Here is a 14,749-nt window from a genome sequence, read left to right on the forward strand (position 1 = left end):
AGAAATGCAAATTAAGACAACTCTGAGACACCACTACACACCTGTCAGATTGGCTAGGATGACAAGAAAAAAATAATGATGAATGTAGGAGGGGATGCAGGAAAACTGGGACACTGATGCATTGCTGGTGGAGTTGTGAAGGAATCCAACCATTCTCGAGATCATTTTGGAATTATGCCCAAAAAGTTATCAAACTGTGCATACCCTTTGATCCAGTATTTTTACTGGGCTTATATCCCAAAGAGATACTAAAGAAGGGAAAGGGACCTGTATGTGTCAAAATGTTTGTGGCAGCCCTGTTTGCACTGGCTAGAAACTGGAAAATGAATGTATGCCCATCAATTGAAGAATGGTTGGGTAAATTGTAGTATAAGAATGTTATGGAATATTATTGTTCTGTAAGAAATGACCAGCAGGATGAATACAGAGAGGCTTGGAGAGACTTGCATGAACTGATGGTGAGTGAAATGAGCAGAACCAGGAGTTCGTTATACACTTCAACAACAATACTGTATGAGTATGTATTCTCATGGAAGTGGATATCTTTGACAAAGAGAAGATCTAATTCAGTTCCAATTGATCAATGATGGACAGAATCATCTACACCCAGAGAAGGAACACTGGGAAATGAATGTGGACTACTAGCATTTTTGTTTTTCTTCCCAGGTTATTTTTACCTTCTGAATCCCAATTTTTCTTGTGCAACAAGAGAACTGTATGGTTCTGCACATATATATTGTATCTAGGATATACTATAACATATTTAATATGTATAAGATTGCCTGCAATCTATGGGAGAGGGTAGAGGAAGAAAAGGGAAATATCGAAACAGAAGTGAGTGCAAGGGATAATGTTGTAAAAAAATTACCCATGCATATGTTCTGTCAATAAAAAGTTATAATTAAAAAATCATTTATTCATTTTGACCTTAAAACAAATTAAGTCTTGGCTTCTCTCCCTTATTGCCACCCACAATCAAGAAACTATTTGTGGAGTTATAGAAAACATTTCCATAAAACTCAAGTTGTGGGGAAAAATTAGGTCTCCCACCCTAATGAAAATAAAAATCTTTAATAAAAAATGTTTTAAAAAAGAGAGTGATAGAGAGAGAAAGAGAGAATGCCTTTGATCTGTACTTATAACGTTCTTGGTGGTTTTCTGGAATTCTTGGGACTGCCTTCTTTTCAATTCAGTAATCACCACAAGAATCGCCAGATGTTAAAATCCAAAAATCTTTATTGTGTCATTTACCTGGTACTCAGCTAGCCTTGTGGCCTTCAGAGGGGACTTGGGTTCAATGGAGAAAATGAGGGAGAATAGGCCACCATGGTGGCGTGAGATGAAATGAGTCTGAATCCAAGTATTTGTGGTTCAGCATTCAGCCACCACAAAGGTGGATGATGGAATAAATCTGCCTCTGCCTCCCAGCTTATATGCTCTACACTGAGTGTAAACCAATCATTATATCACTAGGAAACCATCATTTGTTGTAAGATTAACTTAATCACACTGAACTTAAAGAACTATTAAGCAACATGCTAAACTAGATAACCACTGTCTCATCAATTCCACTGAATTAACATCTTGTAAGAATCCTTGTTTCAAGTTCAGAGTTCTGGCCCATAACATCTACTGAGACACAATCAATTCCTTCTCTGGGTAAGGAGAGGATTTTTCATTGTAAATCCTTCACAGTAGTCATGGATGGTTATATTACTAAAAATAACAGTCATTCATTGTGGGTCATCCCAGAATATTGCTATTACTTTGTATACAGTACATTTCACTTTGCTGAGTTCATGGAGGACATTCCAGGTCTTTTTTTTCTTTGAGAGCATCCTGCACATTATTTTCCATAGAACAATAATATTTCATCACCAATACACACCACAATTTATTGAGCCATTCCCCACTTGATAGGCCTCCCCTGAATTAATATTTTTTTGCTATGAGAAGAAAGTTGCTATGAATATTTTTGTTACATATTTAATTTAGTTAAATGTAATTTAATTTAATTTAATATTTACATTTTCCCTTTCTTTCTTTGGGTATTCATCCTAAGTAGTGGTGTTGTTAAGTCAAAGTACATGCATGAATTTATAAAACTTTAGGTACAGTGTATCTATTTATTTTGATGTTCTTTTTGTGAAGAAAAAATTAAACTCATCTTAGGGGATATTTGTTTAAAGGAATTTCTTTTAAAGGAACAATAACTGTAAGCTCCATGCCTCACCTTCCTCTGGAAACAACAAAGTGGCACAGTAGATTCTAGATTTAGACTCAAGAAGAAGTGAGTGCAAATCTGATTTAAGACACTTATTAGATACATGACACTAGACAAAGAATTTAACCCTGTTTGCACACTTTCTACAAATGTAAGAAAACTACACCAGTTATCTTTGAAAAGAAAACCCCAAATAGGATCATAAAGAGTTAAAAAAAAAAAAAAACTAAATGCTATACCTAGATGAATAATTGCTGAAAACTTCAACTTAACTTAGGATGAATTTACATTTGTTCTCTCCATTCATAACTAGAATCACAACTAAGCTCATATCCTCACTAATACCAATATAGTTCTTTCATTAGTTTCTGTTAACTATAAATGATGAGTTCAATTAATTTGCCATTGCTAGCAACCAATATTATCTAGGATCTGGTAGGAAAAAAATAAATAGCATAACCATTCTATACTTCCATTTTAGAAGTATCAGAAGGTTTTTCATTTATTTTCATAATATTTTTTAGTTTTTCAAAATATATGCAAAGATAGTTTTGAATATTCACCATTGAAAAACCTTGTTTTTCAAATTTTTCTTCCTCCCTCCCTCCTCTTCTTGTCTCTAGATGGCAAGTAATCCAATATTGGTTAAACATGTGCAGTTTTTTTAAATTTGTTTCTACATTTATTATGCTACACAAGAAAAATAAGATCAAAAAAATGAGAAAGGAAAAAAAAAGCAAGCAAACAATAACAAAGGTGAAAAAACTATGATGTGCTCCAAATATAGTCCCCATAGTCCTCTCTCTGGATGCAGATGGCTCTCTTCCTTCTGTTGGAATTGTTCTGAATAACTTCATTGGTTAAAAGAGCCACACAGATGATCTTATGATCTTATAATCTTGTTGTTGCTTTGTACAATGTTCTCTTGCTTCTACTCACTTCACTTATTATCAGTTCATGTAAGTCTTATCAGACCTTTCTGAAACCATCCTGCTGATCATTTCTTATAGAACAATAATATTACATTATATCCATATACCATAACTTATTCAGATGTTCTCCGACTGAAGGGCATCTCAGTTTCCAATTCCTTATCATTACATAAAGAGCTGCTTCAAACATTTTTGCACATGTGGATTCTTTTCCATTTTTTAATGATATTTTTGGGAACTGCATCCAATAGAGATACTACTGCATTAACAGGTATGCATTTTGAAAGTCCTTGTGCATAATTCTGAATTGCCCTCCTGAATTGTTCGATCATTTCACAACTTCACCTACAATATATTAGTATCCCAATTTTCTGACATCCCCTCCAATATTCATCATCATCTTTTCCTATCATCTTAGTTAATCTTAGAGTTGTAAAGTGGTATTTCAAAGTTGTCTTAATTTGCATTTCTTTAATCAATAGTGATTTAGAGCTTTTTATGATTAGAAATTTCTTTTATTTCTTTACCTAAAAATTGTCTGGTTCTTTAACCATTTGTCAATTGGAAAATGGCTTGTATTCTTATAAATTCTCTCTATATTTTAGAAATGAGGCTTTTATTAGAAACATGCATGTATTTTTCCCCAGTTTAACTGAAGTTGTTTTAAAAATAGCAGAAACTGATATTTCTTTGGCATTTTTGGGTTATTTTACTTTGCATCAATTCTGTTTGTATTAGTAATTATTTCCATTTCATCATATCAATAGTTCCTTTTTACAAGTTTAGCCAAAGAGTTTAACGTTGGATCTGAGAACCATCTGTTGGGAATGTTTAGCCTCTGCTGATCCACACAGACTACCTTTCTCATATCTTCAAAACTTGGATCATTAGGAACTACATCATAAAAGGGTGGCTTATAATCTTCAACAATACCTTTAATAGTCTTCTGCTAAGCTATTCCTTGTACATTCTATGATCCAGTAATATTGTCCTCCTTATGGTTTGTCCCACATAATATACTTCATTTCCTGACTATGCACTTTTACAGATTGAACCCTCTCCCCAGAATTCACTCCCTCATGAGGTACAGCTGGATTGTTTTGTGCTTCAAAGTTTTCTAGAGATTGGCCAGTGAGCCTTTCTGTCATATCTGCCATGTATTGTACATGTTCTGCTAGTTCTGCCAATTCCTTATTTTCTTCTTCTAGGCGGGCAATTTCATTGTCCTTCTGTTCAATTTCTTTATGTAGTTTCTCATTTTCTTGTAGTGCTTCATAAAGAGCCTTCCTCCATTTTTCTGCCACTTCTTTCCAGTACTGAGGAGGAGGATTTTCATCAATCATGAGGTCAAAAGCTTCTTGAGAGACTCCTTCTAGATTTTCATTTTCACTATGCTCTGGATCGAAAGCAACATCAGTGTGAGAAGACTTGGATGTTACTTGGTTATTTATGCATTTTACTTCCTTCTAGAAAAATGAAAACTCTTTTGTGAACTTTTATTCCTTTGTATCACAGATACATAGCACATGATCAATAAATGCTTATTGAATCAGATTCATAAAAAGTCAATAAGCAAACATTTATTAAATATTTACTTTGAGCAACATACTGTGATAAATGCTGGTGATACAAAGGCAAAACAAATAACTAAAACAAAACATAGTCCATGTCTTCAGATATAACATTCTAATAAGGCAAACATTAATACAACTATGTATATAAAAGTTACATGCGACACTTCTTGTCAAAGTTGGTATTGTAATTGAGTTTTGAAAGAAACCAGAGTCAGTTAAATTAACTCTGTGAGGCACAATTGATATAACCAAGCATGTAGAAGAAAGATAAGTCTATCATCAAAACTTAGAATCAATAAGAGAAAAGGAGAAAATATATTATGTTTTAAAAGAAAGAAAGAAAGAAAAGAGAGTAAAAAATTAGCGGAGAGCTTTTATGATTCACCACAAAAATAAAGTGATTGTATTAGCATTTCAAAGATCCTACCCTGGTTTAACTTTTTATAGTTTTTTTAATCATTAATGAACCTATAGTTAGTTTCAATTAGTGTGAATAACTCCTGAAGTAGTCACATATATTCAAATTAGTACTATTCAAAGTTATAATTATGTAAAATATTATAATTTTACATATCATAATTGATTCCAATCCAATGGAAATATGTAGAATAAATTTGAATAATTTGAACACTTCAGGAAGATTCCTTATTTGGACTATATCAATGGAAAACACTACTCATACTACAAGACTTATATTCAGGTTCACATTAATTCATTAATAAACAATTTTAGTGTACATTTAATTAGCTATAAATCTACCTCCCTGTCAGTCATCCCACAGATCTTGACCTTATCAATAGAGCTATTAGGGGAATGTTCTTAAATACTTTGCTAAAATTAAGTGGCACCATTTTTCATATGATCTGGCATTTCAACAATTCAATAATTTTAATGAGATAATGATACTATTCTTAGTGAATTTATTCTGGCTCCTGCTTATTACTTCTTTTTTGTTAGGGCTTGAAAATTATTTTATATTTACTAATAGAAATTTCCTGCAACTTGACAATATGTTTTGTGAGAACTCTCTTTCCCCTGAAAAGTCAGTATACGGGCGGAGCCAAGATGGCGGAGAAGTCACACGCAACTTTCTAAGCTCTTCTCTTACCCTCTTTATCAATATTATATCGAGCCTCAAAAATAGTCTTGACTGCTACAATTCGTAAAGATAAAAAGTAGAACAACTCACCGGCCGAAGAAAATCTGCAGTCTCACCAAAAAAGGTTGGTTCCGGGGCCAGGGGGGAGATCGGCGCAGACGGGGAGAGAAATTAGGTTCCGAGGAGAGTCTCAAACTGAGGGTGAAGGCACAGATCTCAGCATAAGCGCGCAGCCCCAACCCGCAGTACGGGGCTTCTCCTTGGGGCAGTTGTGATCCTGCACGGCAGGAGGACTCAGCCCGGGTTAGCCTCCAATCTGCGCAGTGGGGAGCTCGGCTTGGGGCCATAGAGCTTTTCCAGGGCCGATTTGCATCAGGCAGAGACTCTAGGCAGAGTTTGTGGCGGTCTGTGTTCTGCAGTCAGCTGCTAATACTCACAGTCCCAAAAGAGGCTCCGGCCTGGGGCGGTGACACTTTCACCACTTAGTCTCTAGCCTAGGGCAATCGATAATCCACTCAGCCCTACTAAGCAGTTTAATAGCTCAGCCAGTGCTGAATCCACTTCCTGTTGGGGGAAGGGAAAACTCTCACCCAGAGCACTCCCATACCTCGGAGCCAGAAATCGGTTTACATCTTTCCCTGCTCTGCAGAGGAAGCTGGTAACCCCCTTGCCTAGGAGACCTACCCTAAAGGCTTTCAAACATGAATAAAAAGATGAAAAGAACAATCGACAGCTTCTAGGCAGAAAAAGAACAGGTCAGCAAACCTGAAGAGACCTCAAACAGCAAAAATGCATCAGACTGTCCTCCTTTACATAATGCTCTCATAGAAGAGACCATTAAAAGTCTCAAAAGAGAGTTAGAAGATAAATGGGGAAAGGAAAGAGAAGCCTTACAAGAGAGCAACAACTTCCTGAAATACGAATTGGAAAAGTAAAAAAATCTCAGGAAAGTAAGAATTGTGAGTTGGAAAAAATAAAGAATTCACTAGAAAGTAGGATTTGTGAATTGGAAAGGACAAAGAACTCGCAAGAAAGTAGGATCCGTGAATTGGAAAAGACAAAGAACACGCAAGAAAGTAGGATCTGTGAATTGGAAAAAGAAAATAATTCACTAAAAAAAATTAGTGAAATGGAAAAAATTCACAGACCAAAACAATACATTCAAAAACTCAATTGGACATATACAGAAAGAAGTAAAAAAGCTATTGAAGAAAATAATTCTTTAAAAATTAGAACTGAACAAATTGAAACTAATGATTCATTGAGACAGCAAGAATCAGTCAAGCAAAACAAAAAATGACAAACTGAAAAAACCATGAATTATCTACTCACAAAAACGACAGACTTGGAAAATAGATCTAGGAGAGATAATCTGAGGATTATTTGACTTTCTGAAAACTATGATGAAAAAAAAGAACCTAGATACTATTTTACAAGAAATCATCAAAGAGAACTGCCCAGATGTAATAGAATCAGAAGGTAAAATAGGCATTGAAAGAATTCATCGAACACCTTCTGAAAGAAACCCTAAAATAAAAACCCCAAGGAATATTGTGGCAAAATTTCAGAACTATAAGATTAAGGAAAAATTTTACAAGCAGCCAAAAAACCATTTAAATACCGAGGTGCCACAATAAGGATCACCCAAGATCTGGCTGCCTCTACATTAAAGGAAAGAAGGGCCTGAATATGATATTCCTGAAAGGCACAAGAACTTGAGATGCAGCCAAGAATAAACTACCCAGTCTAAGCTGAGCATTTTCTTCCAGGGAAGAAGATGGACATTTAATGAAACAAATGAATTCCATTTGTTTCTGAAGAAAACCAGAACTAAACAAAAATTTGATCTCCAAGAATAGAACTCAAGAGATGCAGAAAAGGTAAAATAACTCTTGAGAATTGTATTTGTGTTGTGGATATACAAAAGAATACATGTATAATTTGATTGTACTGATATAACATAAAAAGGGAAGTAGATATGGAAAAGGGATGATGGCAGAATAAGGTGGGAAGGAGGGATAAAAGAGGGAAACCATCCCACAAAGAGGCTAAGGAAACTTATCATATCTGAGGGAATTTAGAGAGGGGAGGAACATTAGTGTGAATCTTACTCTCATCAGAGTTGGCCTCAAAGAAAAAATAATTGACATTTGTTTTAGAGAAAATTCTCTCTCGCCTCATTAAAAACGGGGGAGAGGAAAAGGAAAAGAAAAAGAGTAATAAGGGAAGGAAGGGGGAAAGACTCAAAGGGGGGGGGAGGGATTATAAAGAGGATAAGTATCGTGATACAAGAGGGATACATAAGTTTAAAAGGGGAAAGAGGGTTGGGGAGGGAAGAATAAGTAAAGCACAATCTGGGGTTATTAGGATGGCAGGAAATACAGATTTAAGTAATTCTAACCGTAAATGTAAATGGGATGAACTCCCCATAAAGAGGAGGCAGATAGCAGACTGGATCAAAAGTCAGAACCCACAATATGTTGCTTACAAGAAACACATCTAAAGCCGGGGGATGCATATAGAGTAAAAGTAAAAGGCTGGAGCAAAATCTATTATGCTTCAGGTGAAGTCAAAAAAGCAGGGTAGCCATCCTTATCTCAGATCGAGCAAAAGTAAAAATTGATCTAATTAAAAGAGATAAGGAAGGTAACTACATCCTGCTAAAGGGTAGCATAAACAACGAAGCAATATCAATATTAAACATATATGCACCAAGTGGTATGGCACTCAACTTCCTAAAGGAGAAGTTAAGAGAGTTGCAAGAAGAAATAGACAACAAAACTGTAATAGTAGGAGATCTCAACCTTGCACTCTCAGAATTAGACAAATCAAACCACAAAACAAATAAGAAAGAAATTAAAGAAGTAAATAGAATATTACAAAATTTAGGTATATTGGATCTTTGGAGAAAATTGAATGGAGATAGAAGGGAATATACTTTCTTCTCAGCAGTTCATGGAACCTATTCAAAAATTGACCATATATTAGGACATAAAGACCTCAAAATTAAATGCAAGAAAGCAGAAATAGTAAATGCTTTCTTTTCAGATCATGATGCAATAAAAACTACATTCAACAAAAAGTTAGGGGGAAATAGACCAAAAAGTAATTGGAAACTAAACAATCTCATTTTAAAGAATTGATTGGGTGAAGCAGCAAATTATAGATACAAATTAATAATTTCACTCAAGATAATGACAATGATGAGACATCATACCAAAATTTGTGGGATGCAGCCAAAGCGGTAATAAGAGGGAATTTTATATCCTTAGAGGCTTACTTGAATAAAACAGAGAAAGAAAAGATTAATGAATTGGGCTTGCAACTAAAAAACTAAAAAAGACCAAATTAAAACCCCCAATCAAATACTAAATTGGAAATTCTAAAATTAAAAGGAGAAATTAAAAATATTGAAAGTAAAAAACTATTGAACTAATTAATAAAACTAAGAGTTGGTTCTATGAAAAAGCCAATAAAATAGATAAGCCTTTGGTAAATCTGATTAGAAAAAGGAGGGAGGAAAATGAAATTAGTAGTCTTAAAAATGAAAAGGGAGAACTTTCCACCAAGGAAGAGGAAATTAGAGAAATAATAAGGAGTTATTTTGCTCAACTTTATGCCAATAAATTTGATAACCTAAGTGAAATGGATGACTACCTCCAAAAATATAGACTTCAGACTAACAGAGGAGGAAGTAAATTGCTTGAATAGTCCCATTTCAGAAAAAGAAATAGAACAGGCAATTAAACAACTCCCTAAGAAAAAATCCCCAGGACCAGATGGATTTACATGTGAATTTTACCAAACATTTAAAGAACAATTGGCCCCAATGCTATATAAATTATTTGATAAAATAGGGAATGAAGGAGTCCTACCAAATTCCTTCTATGACACAGATATGGTACTGATACCTAAACCAGGTAGACTGAAAAGAGAGAAAGAAAATTATAGACCAATCTCCCTAATGAATATTGATGCTAAAATCTTAAATAAGATATTAGCAAAAAGACTACAGAAAATCATCTCCAAGATAATACACTATGATCAAGTAGGATTTATACCAGGAATGCAGGGCTGGTTCAATATTAGGAAAACCATCAATATAATTGGCCATGTTAATAACCAAATTAACAAAAACCATATGATCATCTCAATAGATGCAGAAAAAGCATTTGATAAAATCCAACATCCATTCCTATTAAAAACACTTGAGAGTATAGGAATAAATGGACTTTTCCTTAAAATAATCAACAGCATCTATTTTAAACCATCAGTAAGCATCATATGTAATGGAGACAAACTGCAACCATTCCCAATAAGATCTGGAGTGAAACAAGGTTGCCCACTATCACCGTTACTATTTAATATTGTATTAGAAACACTAGCTATAGCAATAAGAGCTGAGAAAAAGATTAAAGGAATAAGAATAGGCAATGAGGAAGCCAAATTATCACTCTTGCCGATGACATGATGGTATACTTAGAGAACCCCAGAGATTCTGCTAAAAGTTATTAGAAATAATCCACAACTTTAGCAAAGTTGCTGGTTATAAAATAAACCCACATAAGTCATCAGCATTCTTATATATCACTAACAAAATCCAACAGTCAGAATTACAAAGAGAAATTCCATTTAAAGTAACTACTGATAATATAAAGTATTTCGGAATCTATCTGCCAAGGGAAAATCAGAAACTTTATGAGCAAAATTACAGACCACTTTTCACACAAATTAAGTCTGATCTAACCAATTGGAAAAATATTAAATGCTCTTGGATAGGGCGAGCAAATATAATAAAGATGACAATATTACCTAAACTAATCTATTTATTTAGCGCTATACCAATTAGACTCCCAAAAAACTATTTTAATGACCTAGAAAAAATAACAACAAAGTTCATATAGAAAAACATAAGGTCAAGAATTTCAAGGGAATTAATGAAAAAAAAATCAAATGATGGTGGCTTAGCTGTACCAGATCTAAAATTATATTATAGAGCAGCAGTTACCAAAACTATTTGGTATTGGCTAAGGAATAGATTAGTTGATCAGTGGAATAGATTAGGTTCAAGGGACAAAACAGTCAACAAATATAGCAACCTAGTCTTTGAAAACCCAAAGATCCCAGCTTTTGGGATAAGAACTTACTGTTTGATAAAAATTGCTGGGAAAATTGGAAACTAATATGGCAGAAACTAGGCATTGATCCATACTTAACGCCGTACACCAAGATAAGGTCAAAATGGGTTCATGACCTAGGCATAAAGAATGAAATTATTAATAAATTAGAGGAACATAGGATAGTTTACCTCTCAGACCTGTGGAAGGGGAAGGTCTTTATGACCAAAGCAGAACTAGAGGTCATTACTGATCACAAAATAGAAAATTTCAATTATACCAAACTGAAAAGTTTTTGTACAAACAAAACTAATGCAGACAAGATTAGAAGGAAGCAATAAACTGGGAAAAATATTTTTACAGTCAAAGGTTCTGATAAAGGCCTCATTTCCAAAATATATAGAGAATTAACTCTAATTTATAAAAATCAAGCTCATTCTCTAATTGAAAATGGTCAAAGGATATGAACAGACAATTCTCAGATGAAGAAATTGAAACTATTTCTAGTCATATGAAAAGATGCTCCAAGTCATTATTAATCAGAGAAATGCAAATTAAGACAACTCTGAGATACCACTACACACTGTCAGATTGGCTAAGATGACAGGAAAAATAATGATGATTGTTGGAGGGGATATGGGAAAACTGGGACATTGATGCATTGTTGGTGGAGTTGTGAACGAATCCCACCATTTTGGAGAGAAGTTTGATCTATGCTCAAAAGTTATCAAACTGTGCATACCCTTTGATCCAGCAGTGTTACTACTGGGATTATATCCCAAAGAGATTATAAAGAAGGAAAGGGACCTGTATGTGCACGAATGTTTGTGGCAAGCCCTTTTGTAGTGGTAGAAACTGAAACTGAATGGATGTCCATCAGTTGGAGAATGGTTGAATAAATTGTGGTATATGAAAATTATGGAATATTACTGTTCTGTAAGAAATGACCAACAGGATGATTTCAGAAAGGCCTGAGAGACTTACAGAACGTGCATGCTGAGTGAAATGAGCAGGACCAGGAGATCATTATATACTCTACAACAATACTAGATGATGACCAGTTCTGATGGATCAGGCCATCCTCAGCAACGAGATCAACCAAATCATTTCTAATGGAGCAGTAATGAACTGAATTAGCTATACCCAGAAAAGAACTCTGGGAGATGAGTAAAACCATTACATTGAATTCCAATCCCTATAGTTATGCACACCTGCATTTTTGATTTCCTTCACAAGCTAATTGTACAATAATTCAGAGTCTGATTCTTTTTGTACAGCAAAATAATGTTTTGGTCATGTATACTTATTGTGTATCTAAGTTATATTTTAATATATTTAACATCTACTGGTCATCCTGACATTTAGGGGAGGGGGTGGGGGGGTAAGAGGTGAAAAATTGGAACAAGAGGTTTGGCAATTGTTAATGCTGTAAAGTTACCTATGTATATATCCTGTAAATAAAAGGCTATTAAATAAAAAAAAAATAAAAAAAATAAAAAAGTTATCTTTGTTACTTTATCTATGAAGTTATCTATGTACTCAACATATGCATGGGAGACTTTGGAGAAAAGGTATCTACGCCCATTTTTTTTTGCTCTACTGCAATCAATTTATTTTTAAAAAGGTAGTTGATGAACACAGTGAGAACTTGTGTTCTCTATAACTCCCAGTTCATTATGTAACTAATAAAGATGTGTTGTGATTTGGAAAAAAAAAAAAAAGAAAAGTCAGTATAACACTTTTCCTTCTTTTTTTTTAGATTGTTTCTCATTCTCAACAGTTTCACAAAGCTTACTAACATTTAAGAATATTGGCTTTTAAATCAGAAGACCTGAGTGCGGTTTGGAGTTCTATTGTAATAGTTGTGGGTTCTGGAGTAAAGAATTCAATTTATTTAACAATAAAGTTTCTTCATCTACAAAATGTGAATGACATTATTTGTACTACCAATTTAAATCATATCCTATGAGGAAAAATCAAAATACTTTATGAATGACAAGAAATATATGAACATAATTAAACAGCATTCTCATATTATCATATACTGCAATGTTTTTGACCTTATGATTCAATTTAACCTTTTTTCAAAGTTATTAATGATTTCTTAATAGCATAACCTAATGACTTTTTCTCAGTTTCCAGTTCTCTTGACACCTATATTCCATTTTATATTGCTTAGGATCCATTTCTTTGAAGACTTTTTTTTCTGTATTTCATGAAACAGCTCTTTCTTGCTTTATCTCTTACCAATTTGACCATAATCCTTCTCATATTCTTTTGTCTGGATCATCAACCCATTAAATATTTGTGAATACCAAGATTCTATTTATGGCACTCATCTTTCTTCATTATTCACATCACACAAAAATTCCAATGGTTTTAAATAACATTTCAATGTTATTTAATTTAATTTAATGACTTTCAGATCCACATATACAATTCAGAAACTCAGTCCCACATCAATATCTGTTTGCTGGACATTTTGAACTAGATTATTCATTAGTATCTTCAATTTAATAATTTCAAGACAGATGTCCTTTGCTTTCCGTTTAAACTCACCCTTCACCCAGTCTTCTGTATTTATTTCAAATTTGCCACTAATATATGATACCATCTTTCAAATATTAAGGTTTGTGATTTGACTTTCAATTTTATGCCAGCTAATGGATAGATCCCAGGACCTGTATTAAGGAACATGTGAATTTAAATCTGGCCTCAGACATATACTATGTGATGCTAGGCAAGTCACTTAACTTCTACTTGCTCCAGTTTTCTTGCTTGTAAAATAAAAATAGCACTAACATCCAAAGGTTTTTGTGAGGATCAAATGAGATAATAATTGTAATGTCTTTAGGACATTACTTGGCACATAGTATGTACTACATAAATTTTAGGTATTTATTATCCTCATTATTATTATACCTTTCACCTCTCATTTTTGTTCAATTCATCTATATCATCAGTTGCCAAATCTTGTCATATCTACCTCCACAATATCTATTTATCCAATTATTTTTCTCAATCACTTTTTTTATTAACACTAAACATATATGAATCAAATGGCATAGCATCCAAATTATTTAAAAAAAAATTAAATAAATTGGAGAAGGAAATAGAGAGTAACAGTATACTACTAGAAGAAATCTCAAATTTTCCCTCTTAGAGCTAGATAAACTTAATAAAAAAAAAATAAAAAAAAAAAAAGACTTTGAGGGAATAAATAAAATCCTAGAAAATTTAGAAATTACAGACTTCTGGGGAAAACTGAATGGGAATATAAAAAGTATAAGTTGTACTCAGCTGTACATTATATCTTCACAAAAATTGGCCATGCATTACAGTATAAAAATCTCATACCATAATTCATTTTTTTTTGTTTGCTGAGGCAATTGGGGTTAAGTGACTTACACAGGATCACACAGCAAGGAAGTGTTAAGCATCTGAGGTCCTCCTGACTTCAGGGCTGGTACTCTGTCTACTGTGTCACCTAGCTGCCCCACCATAATTCAATTAAACAAAACTTAAATAAAAAACTGTAGATTAATAATTTTAAAATTTCCTAAATATCAAGTGGATCAAAGAACAAATGAGGGGGGCGGAGCCAAGATGGCAGAGAAGACACACGCGACTTTCTAAGCTCTTCTCTTACCCTCTTTATCAATATTATATCGAGCCTCAAAAATAGTCTTGACTGCTACAATTCGTAAAGATAAGAAGTAGAACAACTCACCGGCCCGAAGAAAATCTGCAGTCTCGCCAAAAAAGGTTGGTTCCGGGGCCAGGGGGGAGATCTGGGCAGACGG

General features: G+C 33.9%; 1 pseudogene; it reads right to left on the bottom strand.

Annotated features, from left to right (window-relative positions):
* Positions 1-4,151: 4,151 nt before the first annotated feature.
* Positions 4,152-14,749, bottom strand: part of LOC100935226 — a 95,710-nt pseudogene continuing 85,112 nt past the window's right edge.

This window comes from Sarcophilus harrisii, chromosome 3, assembly GCF_902635505.1.
Source record: "Sarcophilus harrisii chromosome 3, mSarHar1.11, whole genome shotgun sequence".
NCBI classification, from domain to species: domain Eukaryota; kingdom Metazoa; phylum Chordata; class Mammalia; order Dasyuromorphia; family Dasyuridae; genus Sarcophilus; species Sarcophilus harrisii.